Source organism: Nomascus leucogenys, chromosome 21 (assembly GCF_006542625.1).
Source record: "Nomascus leucogenys isolate Asia chromosome 21, Asia_NLE_v1, whole genome shotgun sequence".
NCBI lineage: Eukaryota > Metazoa > Chordata > Mammalia > Primates > Hylobatidae > Nomascus > Nomascus leucogenys.
Window position 1 is genome coordinate 52,413,602 of NC_044401.1, and position 12,640 is coordinate 52,426,241.

A 12,640-nucleotide genomic window follows, 5' to 3' on the forward strand; every position below is an offset into this window, starting at 1 on the left:
CGCAAAGCAGCAGAGTGTCTGTGACCCACCTGCCACCTTTCCAATGCTACTACAAGATTTGCAGGAAACGGTCATTTATCAGGAACCATCTTTATTAAAAAAGATAAAATAGAGCAGGGCAGGGGAGAAGTGCTGCAGGCTCCAATGTTGCTGGGCACGTGGCAGCGTGGACGTCTCACCAGGCTCCTCCCCGCAGCTGTTGCCATCCACTGTCAGGTTTCAATGTTCTTGGACCTCAGGGCCTTCATCCTCTCCAATCTAAATGCAGGGAGACATTTGACACGGACTCTCTCAGGTGTTTGGCAAAATGCAACACATTCTCATTGATCTGGTCACCCTGCTGTGCACTACGTGTCAAAACTTCTTCCTCCTGTCCAGACTTTGGTCCTTTAACCGACAACCGCCCATTCCCTCCCTCTGTCACTCCCCGGCCCCAGTTCAACATCGACCTACTTGCTACTTCTATGGGGTCAACTTTTTCAGATCAACACTTCCGGGACATCATGTGGAATTGACCTCTCTGAGGTGGTGGAGATGCTAAGTAGCAGGATTTCCTCATTCCACGGTGCACACATCTATCGAATCCTCACATTGTATCCCATAAATGGACAAGCATGACTTGCCAGTTAAAATAATACTAATAAAGGCATAATAAATGCCATAAAACGCAGAAAGTGTGGTTTGACTACCCCACCTACTTGATTTTTGTCTTCACTACTGCCATCCAACTACTTCTTTGGGGCGATTTTATTGGTTGGAATGTTCTGCGCTGGGCTCAAGTGACAGAATCTTAGCAGAAATGAAAGTCATCTTCTGGCAGCCCTGCGGCAGCCCTGGTTTCTTGGTGAGCCCTGGTTTCTTGGAGCTGGCTTCCTGCGATGGTTCTCGTTGGGCCAGGGACGTTTCTGGGTCTCTGCCACTGCTTCTGGTGCTCTGGGTGGAGGGGGAGGCCACAGGGTCATGCTGGGGGCTTCACTAAAACTGTCTGGCTTCCTCTGCAGGCCAGCAGGTGCACTGGCAGGAATGGTGGTCTTCTGCCCTGACTTCTGGCTCTCCTTGGGCAGCTGAATGTTAAAAGTGTGACAAGCTGGCTCGCTGTGAGTCCATTTCAGTGGGAGCGGGAAGGTGGAAACTTCGGTGGAAAGGGAAAGACAGGTGGGAACCCCAGGAGGAAGGGACAGTTCTCTGATGGTAGAGTGCTTCCTCTTTTGTTTTGGATGCTTTAAAATGAGGTAGGGGGCCATGGGATAGTTGAATTTTCTTTCTACTATTGACACAGAGATATTCTCAGCCTGGAATCCCATGACCATCATGAGCTGAGTTGTTTGTGGCTCGCGTGGTCCAGGAGTGGCTCTTCATATGGTATCAGTGGCATCTCCTGACCACTGTTCTCCCATGGGTCCCTCATCAGTTGTTCCAGTGGGGGGCCTCTCCCTGGGGTCTATTGTTAGTAACTTTTTAATCAGTCTTTCAAGTTGAAGGGGAAAAATGGTGAGGCATGGTATTTTCTTGTGATAGTTTTATTGAGGTCTGTAGGGTTCCCTGAGTAGAAGCGCAGGGCCGGGCCACCATGGAATAGAGAATGACTTGGAAGCTCCATATGTCCATGGCGGGGCACTGGCACCCCCAGGCCCAGGAAGAGTTCTGGGGAAGGAATGGTGGTCTTCTGCCCTGACTTCTGGCCCTCCTCAGGCAGCTGAAAATTAAAAAGTGTGAACAGCCGGCTCCCTTTGAGCCCTCTTTGGTTCCACGGGGAAGGTGGACTTTGTCAGATGGGGAAGAACAGGTGGGACCCCCAGGAGGAAGAGACTGTGCTCCAATGACGGAGCCCTTCTTCCTCTGCACTTTTCCTGTACCCCAGGATTAGGTACGTGGCCATGGGATAATTACATGTGTATTTTTGTGTGGGGGAAATACTGATTCGGAGATGTATGGGGCCTGAAATCCCATTGACACCATGACGAGGCTTGTAGGGGGCCCAGGTGCCCAGGCTCTCTGTATGGTGTCAGCAGCATCTTCTGGCCAAAATTGACCCAGGGGTCACAAGTCAGCTGGTTTAGTGGGGGGTTGCTCCCTGGGGTAGAGGGTGAAAAATTGTTTTACTAGTGTTTCCAGTGAAAACGAAAAAAAATAGGTGGGGTGTCATACTGTCATATAGCCTGAGGTGGGAAGGGGCCACAGGTGGGGCTGGATTTTCTTTCAGCATCTCTGGCAGAGATCACAGACAGTGGTCAGCTTGGCCAAGCTTTTGAGGGCTGGCTCTGATATAGGGGAGGGAGGCAGTCCCCAGAGCAGAAATGCCTTCCCTGGGACTCATATCCTTGCAGGGGAAAAGCCGACCATCCTCCCCTCAGAGCCTCCTTCACTGCAGCCCGTGGGAGACGAATGACCTGGGGAATCCGTGCCCCAGGGGCAAACCTCTGGGTTCTGGCTTCAGCCCCACCCCGGGGAAACATTCACAGCCCCTTGGGAGGAGAGCCCTGCTGTAGGAACACTCTAGGGGAGGGCCCAGCTGCGGGAGTCCTGGTCTGTTGCTGACAGTACCCCAGGCTCCAAACTCTCTGGGCCTGGGGGCAGTTCCCTTCTCTGGTTACAAGATTCCCACCCCTCACTGCCCTACTGCCCGCCCCACGGGGAAGTGGCCCGGGAGTGGAGGTGTGGACCGGCAACCCGGTGTCTTGAGTTGGGGGACAGCCTGGTCAAGCCCCCAGGCTCCAGAGCAGCAGCTAACAGGCGGTCCGGAGGCGTCTCCATGGAGACGGGGGCGGGGCCAGAAGGCGGTGAGCGGCGGGGGGAGGGGCTTCCAACGGCCATCAGCCCCGCCCAGGGAGGCCGAGCTAGGGGCCCCCCGGCTGAGCCTGATTTCTGAGGGCGGCCGGGGCCACCTCCCTCCAGGAGCTGCTGCGCCCACAGGGACCGGCGCCCTCTGTGGGTCCCGCGGCTCCTGGCCCCGTTCAGCGCCTCCAGAGGCCTCACCCGGGCCCTCTCCATTGGGTCCACAGGGGCCTCAAAGCGCTGGCCCAGACGCGGGGTCACTCCCCTGAGCCTCCCGACCTTCCCATGCACTGGTCCTTTGGAGCCCTGGGCTTTGGAGTTTGTCCTTCCTAAGTGCCGCCCGCCAGGACGTGGCTGCTCCAGGACCACAGCGGACCGAGTGCGGTCGCGTCCCCTGCGGGCCACCCGTCAAGGGCACAGGGGGAGAGGCGTCGTGTAGGGTCCAGCCCTACTGGATCTGTGGGTTTTTCTCCTCGTTTGCGGAGACGAGAGATTGTAGAAATAAAGATACAGGACAAAGAGACAGAAGAAAAAAACAGCTGGGCCGGGGGAACCACTACCACCTAGATGCGGAGACCCGTCGTGGCCCCGAATGCCTGGCTGCACTGTTATTTATTGGATACAAGGCAAAAGGGGCAGGGTAAGGAGTGTGAGTCATCTCCAGTGATTGATAAGGTCATGTGAGTCACGTGTCCACCGGACATGGGGGCCCTTCCCTGTTTGGCAGCCGAGGCAGAGAGAGAGAGAGGGGACAGCTTATGCCATTATTTCTTCTATGCATTTCAAAGACTTTTAGTACTTTCACTAATTCTGCTACTGCTATCTAAAAGGCGGAGCCAGGTGTACAGAGTGGAACATGAAAGCGGACCAGGAGCGTGACCGCTGAAGCACAGCATCACAGGGAGATGGTTAGGCCTCCGGATGGCTGCGGGCGGGACTGACTGATGTCAGGCGTTCCACAAGGAGTGGAAGTCCTCCTGCAGAATTGTGGAAGTCAGCGCTTCCACAAGCATTGGCGTTACCGCTAGACCAGGGAGCCCTCTAGTGGTCGTGGCCGGGCGTAACAGAGGGCTCACATTTGCCTTCTGGTCACTTCTCACTGTGTCCCTTCAGCTCCTATCTCTGTATGGCCTGGTTTTTCCTAGGTTATAATTGTAGAACAAAGATTATAATATTGGGATAAAGAGTAATGTTACAAACTAATGATTAATGATATTCATATATAATCATATCTATAATCTATTTCTAGTATAACTATTCTTATTCTATATATTTTATTATACTGGAACAGCTTGTGCCCTTGGTCTCTTGCCTTGGCACCTGGGTGGCTTGCTGCCCACAACGTCCCAAGGTGCAGTGACCAGCCCTGCCCGGGGCTGACCCTCGGGGTAGGGAGAGGGCACTAACTCGGGTCCTCTTCCCTTCCTCAAGGCTCCTTCCTCACCTGGGGTGAAGGGCTCCCAATCCCAGCCCGCAGGGGACTTCCTGTTTCATTGATGCCAACAAGTGAACATTGATGCCAACAAGTGAACATTGACCATCTCCTGTGTGCATGGACAGAGAAGACAGACACGCTGGCCCTCGGGTGGGTGAGAGAGACTATCAGTGCAGAAAACTCTCCATAGAGATAGGGGATAGGAAACAAACACCAGGAAAAGTGAGGGTGGGAGATGCAGGTGACCCTACTGCAGATAGGGTGCTCAGGGAGGGCTTCCTTGAGGAGGTGACATTCACTTGATTGGCAAGAGGGATAGTCAGGGCCTGTGATAGTTTTCTAAGGGAGGGAAGAGCAGTGCCCAGCGGGGTGGGACCCGCGGAGTCTGAGAAAGGCTTGAGCCTCAGAAGATGAAGAAGCAGAAAGACCCATTTCAAGGCCTTCACAATCTTCTAGGGCACAGACGGTGAAAATGGCTCAGTCCAGAATTCGGTTTAGGTTTCAGGAGAATGCTGGGTCCCTCACACTCTTCTTGAGGCTAAAGGGCTCCAGCTCCTTGGGCCCTTTCCATGCAGACATGATTCTGGGGCCCTGGCTACATGGACACCCTTCTGATGGTTGTCTTCTGCAGCCAAGCAGGGGATGTGGGGCGACCCGCCCCTTCCTTGGCCAAGTGGACAGATGAAGGGAGCCTCTGGGGGCAGGATTGCTGGACTGGGAATTAGACCTGGAGTGTAACTCAAACGCCCCACGGGCCCTACCTCTTCTCTGGAGCTCTGCTTCTTCAAGAAAACTGGGAAGAAGGGACAGCAAGACCAGCTCTCAGGACCCTTGCCCTTCCACCCCGTGATGCTTCTAGATGGCTCTCAGGGGCCACCTTTTTCAGGAAGAATTCTCAGGATATAGGAAAGTAAAGGGAGGAAACGTGTTTTGAGTGGCACTTAGATCAGTCTCTAGACTGGGTGTTGGTTTGGTGAGGTTTGCTTTTTCTACTGCCTGACACCCCTTCACAAAACCCGAGTCCTGGCTAGGCCAGGAGTGAGATTCCTGTTTGTAGATGTTCATCATTCCATGTTGCACAGGAGGAGGTCTGGGGGAAAAGGGAACAGATACTAGCAAGTGTATAAAAAGATAACTCAGAGAAAACCTAGAAGAGGAATCAGGATGGGGGGATTAGGAATGGTAAAGGAAGAACTGGGGGAGAGGGAGTTGGGGGTGGGGCTGGGACAAACAGAAAGGAGGTGGGGGAGGGGCCAGGGAAATAAAGTCCAAGAAGTCAGCGGGGACCAGAAGCCACAGCCTTAGTGGGGGCATCAGGAGAGCAGCAAGCTGCATCTACCTTGGAAAGGTGGAGGAGAGGACTGCAGCGAGCTGGGTGGGGAGGAAGGGAGAGGTGGCAGGGCAGAGGAAGCAGGGGACAGACAGGAGGAAGAGATGGTGCCCTGGGCCATGTGTCCGCCACCACTACCATCACTGAAAATGGAAAACTCTTTGCCTTCTCCTTACCCCTGTCACCATAACTACCCCATTCTCTCTGCCCCCCGTTCTTTAGTAATAGGTGCTGGCAAGTAAGGAGCAGTCTTCTTTGAGGTTGCTGAGGAAACCCTCGGAGGCAGCTGTGAACCCACCAATCTTGCCCTGTAGGGAGCTCAGGATCCCCAAGACTGGATGAGCAAATAAGCTTAGTCAGTGACAGTCCCACCAGCCTTGCTGAGAGTCACAGTAGGCATCCACTCCCACTGTGGGTCCCCAAGCCTGCTCTGCTGGGCAGCCTCAGGGACCCAGAGCTGTACTTCCAATGCTCTGCAGACACACCTCGGGCTTGAATCCCATCTCACCAATTCCACATGTTGGATATAAAATACTCCAGGAATAAACGCTTGGTGCCACGACTAAAAACAGCACTCAGGCAAAAGTTTAATACCCTCAGCAAGGCAATTTACTTCTGCAGAAGGGTGTCACTGGTGTCAATCAAGATCGCAAGTGCACACAGAACAAAGGAGACCAGGGGGTTTTTATCCTTAAAGCAGTCCCTATCTCTGTGCCACTCCCCCATGAGCTGGGATCAGACTGCACAATCTGAGCTGACCCAATTGGCTACTTGTACATATTTTCCTAAATATAGCAGGGGAGGGGGACGTGAGGTACGGAGGTGAATTGTGTGAGATGTGCAGTTTCGGGGGAACAATGGGTGCAGGTAACCAAGGGAACAGATGTGAGTTATTGATTAGAGCTGATGGGAAGTGGTAGGCTGTTTACGGTAACTAGGGGCAAGGGAGAACAAGAAAGTTGAGTTTCAGAACAAAGGATAAGGAAGTTTTTTTTTTTTTTTTTTTGAGATGGAATCTCACTCTGTCGCCCAGGCTGGAGTGCAGTGGCACAATCTCGGCTCACTGCAAGCTCCGCCTCCCAGGTTCAGGCCATTCTCCTGCCTCAGCCTCCCAAGTAGCTGGGACTACAGATGCCTGCCATCATACCTGGCTAACTTTTTGTATTTTTAATAGAGACGTGGTTTCACTGTGTTAGCCAGGATGGTCTTGATCTCCTGACCTCGTGATCCGCCCACCTCAGCCTCCCAAAGTGCTGGGATTACAGGCGTGAGCCACCGTGCCCGGCCAGGATAAGGAAGTTAACAGGCTAAACCCTTTGAAGAGAAACTCAGAAAGCTTTATTGTATCTTACAAACAAATATTGATTGAGGGCCTACTGGGTGTGAGGACTGTGTGGCTGTTGCGGAGGCAAGGTCCCTGTTGCAGTGGTAGTGACAGGTATAAAACAGGATAACTTCAGAACCTAAGAAGCAGACAAAGCAGAAAACTGGGAAGTGGCTGGGTGTGTGGGGGGCAGCCTGGGATGGGGTAAACAGCAAATCTTTGCCATCCATTCCTCTCCAGATATCATTGGGGATGCTACTCAATCTCTTTGCAGCCTCAGTGGCCTAACCTGGACAGTGGAGCTGGAAAGCCCCCCACTGCCTGTTCCTCCTCTCTGGGCTGCCACTAAAAAGCCTACCCTGCTCAGGCCTGCTACCCACCCTCCATGGCTGTCATTCCATGCGAAGAAGAATATTCTCCCAAAAGGAGGCCACTGACTGCAAAGGGAGATGAACAAGCCAAGGTTGCCCGGCCTGCACCTAGGGCTGCATGGCTCCTGAGGCCCGGCCTAGGTGGACACAGGAGGGAGCTTTCTTTGTGAGTTTTCCTTGGTACCTGGAACCCCTTCTCTATGGTCCCTTGACCCAGCCCATCTCGCTGAGCCTTGGAGCCCTGGCTTCTAGATTAGAGATGTCAAGCTCTACTGCAGGACATGAGCCAGAAATAATTCTGGCCTTCTCCGAGGCCAGTGGAAGCCAGGCATGGGGAAGGCGTCTACACTCACAGGGCTAGCACTTCCAGAGAGTGGATGGCAGCAAGGTGGGGAAGACAGACTCTGAAGGAGCACAAGCAGGGCCCACAGGGACCCTCTCTCTGGGGTTGCAAACTGGCATTAAGTGGAAGGAGATTCAGTATTGACACCTGGGGGAACCTCATCCCCAAAGTGGATTTAAAAACGGCAGCAAACTGAAGAGACAAGGGGCCCACAACATTTCCATCCTGTCCCTAGCCCACTTCTTACTTCCTGGTCCTGCTATCTTGGGGGAAAGGAGAATCTTAACTGCTTTTCTCTGACTTCTGGCCCTGCTTGGGTAGCTGAAAATGACAAGAAGGAAATACTGGTTTGCTTGGAGGCCTCTTTGGTTTTGCTGGGAAGGTGGAAACTTTGGCAGAGGGGAGAGATAGGTGGGAACGTCAGGAGGAAGGGACGGTGCTCTGATGGTGGAGAGCTTCCTATTCTGTTATTTCTTGTGTTCTCAAATGACGTAGGTGCCATGGGATAGGTGATTTCTTTTCCATTGTTCACACTGAGATGTTCTCAGCCTGGAATCCCATGGCCACAATGAGCCAGGTTGTTTAGGGTTTGGGTGGTCCAGGAATGGCTCTCGGTGTGGTGTGAGTGACATCTTCCTGCCACCGTTCACCCACGGGTCCCAAATGAGCTTGTCCAGTGGGAGTTGCTCCATGGGGTCCAGTATTATAAGTTTTTATTTATTTATTTTTTGAGATGGAGTCTTGCTCTGTTGCCCAGGCTGGAGTGCAGTGGCGTGATATCGGCTCACTACAAGCTCCGCCTCCCAGGTTCACGCCATTCTCCTGCCTCAGCCTCCCGAGTAGCTGGGACTACAGGTGCCCGCCACCACGCCTGGCTAATATTTTGTATTTTTAGTAGAGGGTTTCACCGTGTTAGCCAGGATGGTCTCGATCTCTTGACCTCATAATCCACCTGCCTCAGCTTCCCAACGTGCTGGGATTACAGGCATGAGCTACCGCGCCCGGCCAGGTTTTCATTTTTTTAATTTGAAATGAAAAAAATGGTAGCAAGCAGTGCTTTTCTGTTCTATTTTGTTCTTGAGGTCCATAGAGTTAAAGGGCAGGGACCCGGCCATTGTGGAATAGAGAATAATGCTGAGGTGTTGTATGTCCCATGGTGGGTCACTGGCATCCTGGAACCAGGAAGAGTTCTGTGACCATGTAGGGGTACATGCCACAAAAAGGGTTTCCGAATCTGCTTTCCCCGAATGTCATGCTAAAGCCGAAGTCCACGATTTTCATATTGCACTCTTCAGGAAGTAGGATGATTTGTAAACTTACGTCTGCGTGTGCGATGTTTTTATAGAGGCAGCACTACACTGCTAACAGAACTTGCCTGAACATGGTCTGGGCCTCCTCCTCCTCCTTGATGTGCCCTTGGTGGCATATCTGGTGCGGCAGCTCTCCTCTGGCTTATAACATCGCCAGGCAGATGGTTTCTGCCTTGTCAAAGACCCGATAAACCTGATTTATATTTGGGTGGTTGAGTCTTCATGATACTGATCTCTCTCTGGAGAGCAAGGCCAGTCTTCTTAGAGATGATTTGGAGGACAACCTGGGTCCCAGTTAACCTACGCTGGGCCAGTTCCCTGGGGAATGATGTTTATGATCTGCTAATTTAGTATTTCCTTGTGAAGTGAGGTGGAGACCCATCCCTGCTTTATGGTACCTCTTCCCTATACTGCCCCAAAGGGAGATGAACAAATCAAGTTTGCCCAGACTGCACCTAGGGCTGCACAGCTCCTGAGGCCCGGCCTGGGTTGATGCTGGTAGGGGCTCTCTCTGTTCCTTGATGTGGTAGTGGTGGTGTATCAGGTGATACAGCTCTCCTCCTCCGGCATACTCCTTTACCACCTAAATGGTTTCTGCCTTGTCAATCACCTGGTACAGTTGAATGATATTTGGGTGATGGAGAATTTTTATGATGCTCATCTCTATCTGGAGAGCAAGGTCAGCCTTTTAAGAGATGATTTGGAGGACAACCTGGATCTCAGCCTATGCTGGGCCAGATCCCTGGTGGGATGGTGCCTATGATCTTATAGTTTTGTATTTCTTTGTCAAATGAGGTGGAGGCTGATTCCTGCTCCATGGTACCTCCTAACTACGCTGTTTACAAGTCCTAACTCTGCAAACTAGGCTAAGATGCACAGCACCACTGTTGCTAACTAGGCTAAGGTCACTAACTGCTGCTGACAATACCTCAGCTGCCAAACTTTCTGGGTCTGGAGGCCCTTCCCTTTCATGGTTATAACAGACTGGATCCCTGACCTATTGCCCACTTCACAGGGAAAAAGCAGAAATGTGGACACATAGACAGACTCGTGGTGTCTCCTGGTGGGGCAAGCCTGGGCACCATGGCTGCAGGCACAGACAGGGCAGAGACTGGGGCAGGGCCAGGTGCTGGGGGTGGGTCTGAAACAGAACTCCCATGGGCAAAGGCCCTGTCCAGCTTGGTCTCCCTAGGCACAGCCTGACCCCTGTGGGCTGCTATGGCCACATTTCTCCAGGCAACGCTGTCCCCACACTGTGGGGCACCCTCAGCAGGTTCTGCGGCTCCCAGAGGTGCTCAGCACTTCCAGATACCTATCAGGGGGTCCTCTCTGCTGTGTCCCCAGTGGCCTCAAAGCACTGGGCCCAGTACAGGTTCACTCCCCTGAGCCTCCCGACCTTCCCATGGGTCCTTTCGAGCCCTGGGTTTTGGAGTTTGTCCTTCCTAAGTACTGCCTACCCAGACGTGGCTGTCCCAGGACCACAGCTGACCGAGTGTGGCTGGGCCCCCTGGGGGCCACCCATCAAGGGCACATGCAACAGGCACCCAAAGGCACAGTGGCCTGGCCTGCCCGGGGCTGACCCTTGGGGTGGGAAGAGGGCACTAACTGGGCAAGAGAGACTAGTCAATCAGTGCAAAAAACTCCCAATAGGGATAGGAACTAGGAAGGAAATACCAAGAAAAGTGATGATGGAAGATGGGGGTAACCATACTGCAGATGGGGTGCTCAGGGAGGACACTTTAACATGCTTCCCAGTGGACAGAAATCATTTTTTAAAATCCTGCACATAGCTCAGGCTCACCAGACAGACTAACTCCTAGTACCTGGAAATCAATTAAAATCTGGCAGTGAGTTAAAAAAAAAAAAAAAAAGTTTTTGGCTGGGCATAGGAGCTCACATTTGCAAATCCTGCACTTTGGGAAGCCAAGGCAGGAGGATCGCTTGAGCCCAGGAGTTCCAGACCAGCCTGGTCAATATAACAAGACCCTATCGCTACAAAGTATATATTTACAATAAGAATTTACCAGACATGAAATTCAGACCATATCCATTCTAGGCCCCAGAATATCACTATGACCAGTAAAAACGATCTATGGCCTGGCACTCAGCAGGTGCAGGTCAGTGTGGACAGATTCTTTCCCCCCGTCAGCAGGACAGGAACATCTTGCCTCTCCAAAAGGCACCTGCTGAGGATCCGCGGTTCTCTGGAATTATGCTGGGCACCCAGATGTGTGCACCTAAGGCCATAGGACAGTCAACATGGAGTACACTCGAAGGCACTTTGCTTTTTTTCAAGAAACACTCTTAGGAGTTTACTTTAACCCATTTCCCACCTCATAGCACATAAGGAGAGGCAGACATTTTGACCTCAGTAAGACGTGACAAATGACAATAGTTGGACCCCACAGCAACCAGTTACTTTTGTAGCGAGGAAAATTATGCTCCTTGGCTTCAGGTGAAGACCCCTAGATCCAGGCCAGTGGATTTACAAGTGAGAGTCAGCAGCACTGGGCATTTCAGGCAATGGCTCTGAACAAGCCCTTTACCATGTGGGTAGGTAAACCCCAGAACATACAGATGCCCCTTACGATGAGCAGGTGGGTAGGGTACATGGCCGAGACAGCAGGAGCTTAGGAAACAGACTGGGCTTGAATTTCACTGAGCTTTTGGCTGTGGACCCATGGGAATGTGGCATAGCCTCGCTGAGCCTTAGTTTCCTTCTGCATGGAATAGGGAGAGCAACAGTACCTGCCTCATTCAGTTGGCGTGAGGATCTAGAACAGTGCCCACATGGATTGTCCCAGTCGAAATGGACTGACCTGCACCTAGAGGAAGCGGCAGCTCTGGAGCCCTTTGAATTGAAAGTGCGGAGCAACCTTGCTTGCCACTGGCAGCCTCTGCTCAGCTGTATGGTATCCTCCCTCCTAAAAAGACCTAGGAAGATGAGCGAGACCCTGGCCCCTGGCTGCCTTGAAGATGAGCACAATGTGACTTCATCTTTTCATCCTGCAGGGCCAGGCTTCTGGTCAGAGGCTGCTCTGCAGGCATCTGTAATTCAATTGTTGCACAGCTGGACAAAGCTGTGAGGATTGAGTGGGAAGATGCCTGTAAAGCCTGACCCAGGAGCAGCATCTCAGATTCTGGCTGTCACTAGCTGTTCTCTATGGGAAGCACCTGGCTAGTAGTCTGGCACATCATAGGCACTCCATAAATGGTAGCTTTTATTATCAGTATAATCACTGGCCATGTATTACACAATGCTGCTTTTCTTAGCATCTGTCAACTAGAGTGGAAAAGATGGTCAAGGTCTCTGATTCTGACAGTAATGTGGGCACTTCCCACATACCTTCATGGCGGGATTCATGGACTTGATTCATTGTGTCCTTTCCTAGCCTAGTCTGTGAAAGCTAGAGAGATGGCTGAAAACATCTGACTCCTTTCTGCACATAAGGAAAAGCCCAGGTATGTTCCTGAGCTGTGTTTCCATCTAGAACCCGAGATGGAGGAAGGAATGGCTTCCAACCCCCTCTCCCCTGCCCCTTCCCTCTTTATCTCCCCACAGTCAATTAACGAGCTGCTCATTTTGTCCCTACTCCTGGGCTGATATTGAAGGAATGACAAAGAGGGATGTGATGCCCTCCTTGGGTTAGGTCAAGACTTGTAGGCATGAAGAGAGGAGACTGGACCAGATCAGGACTAAGAAACCTGGCTGAGAACGAGTTGTGCCACATAAGGGGGTCTGGGACCTCAGA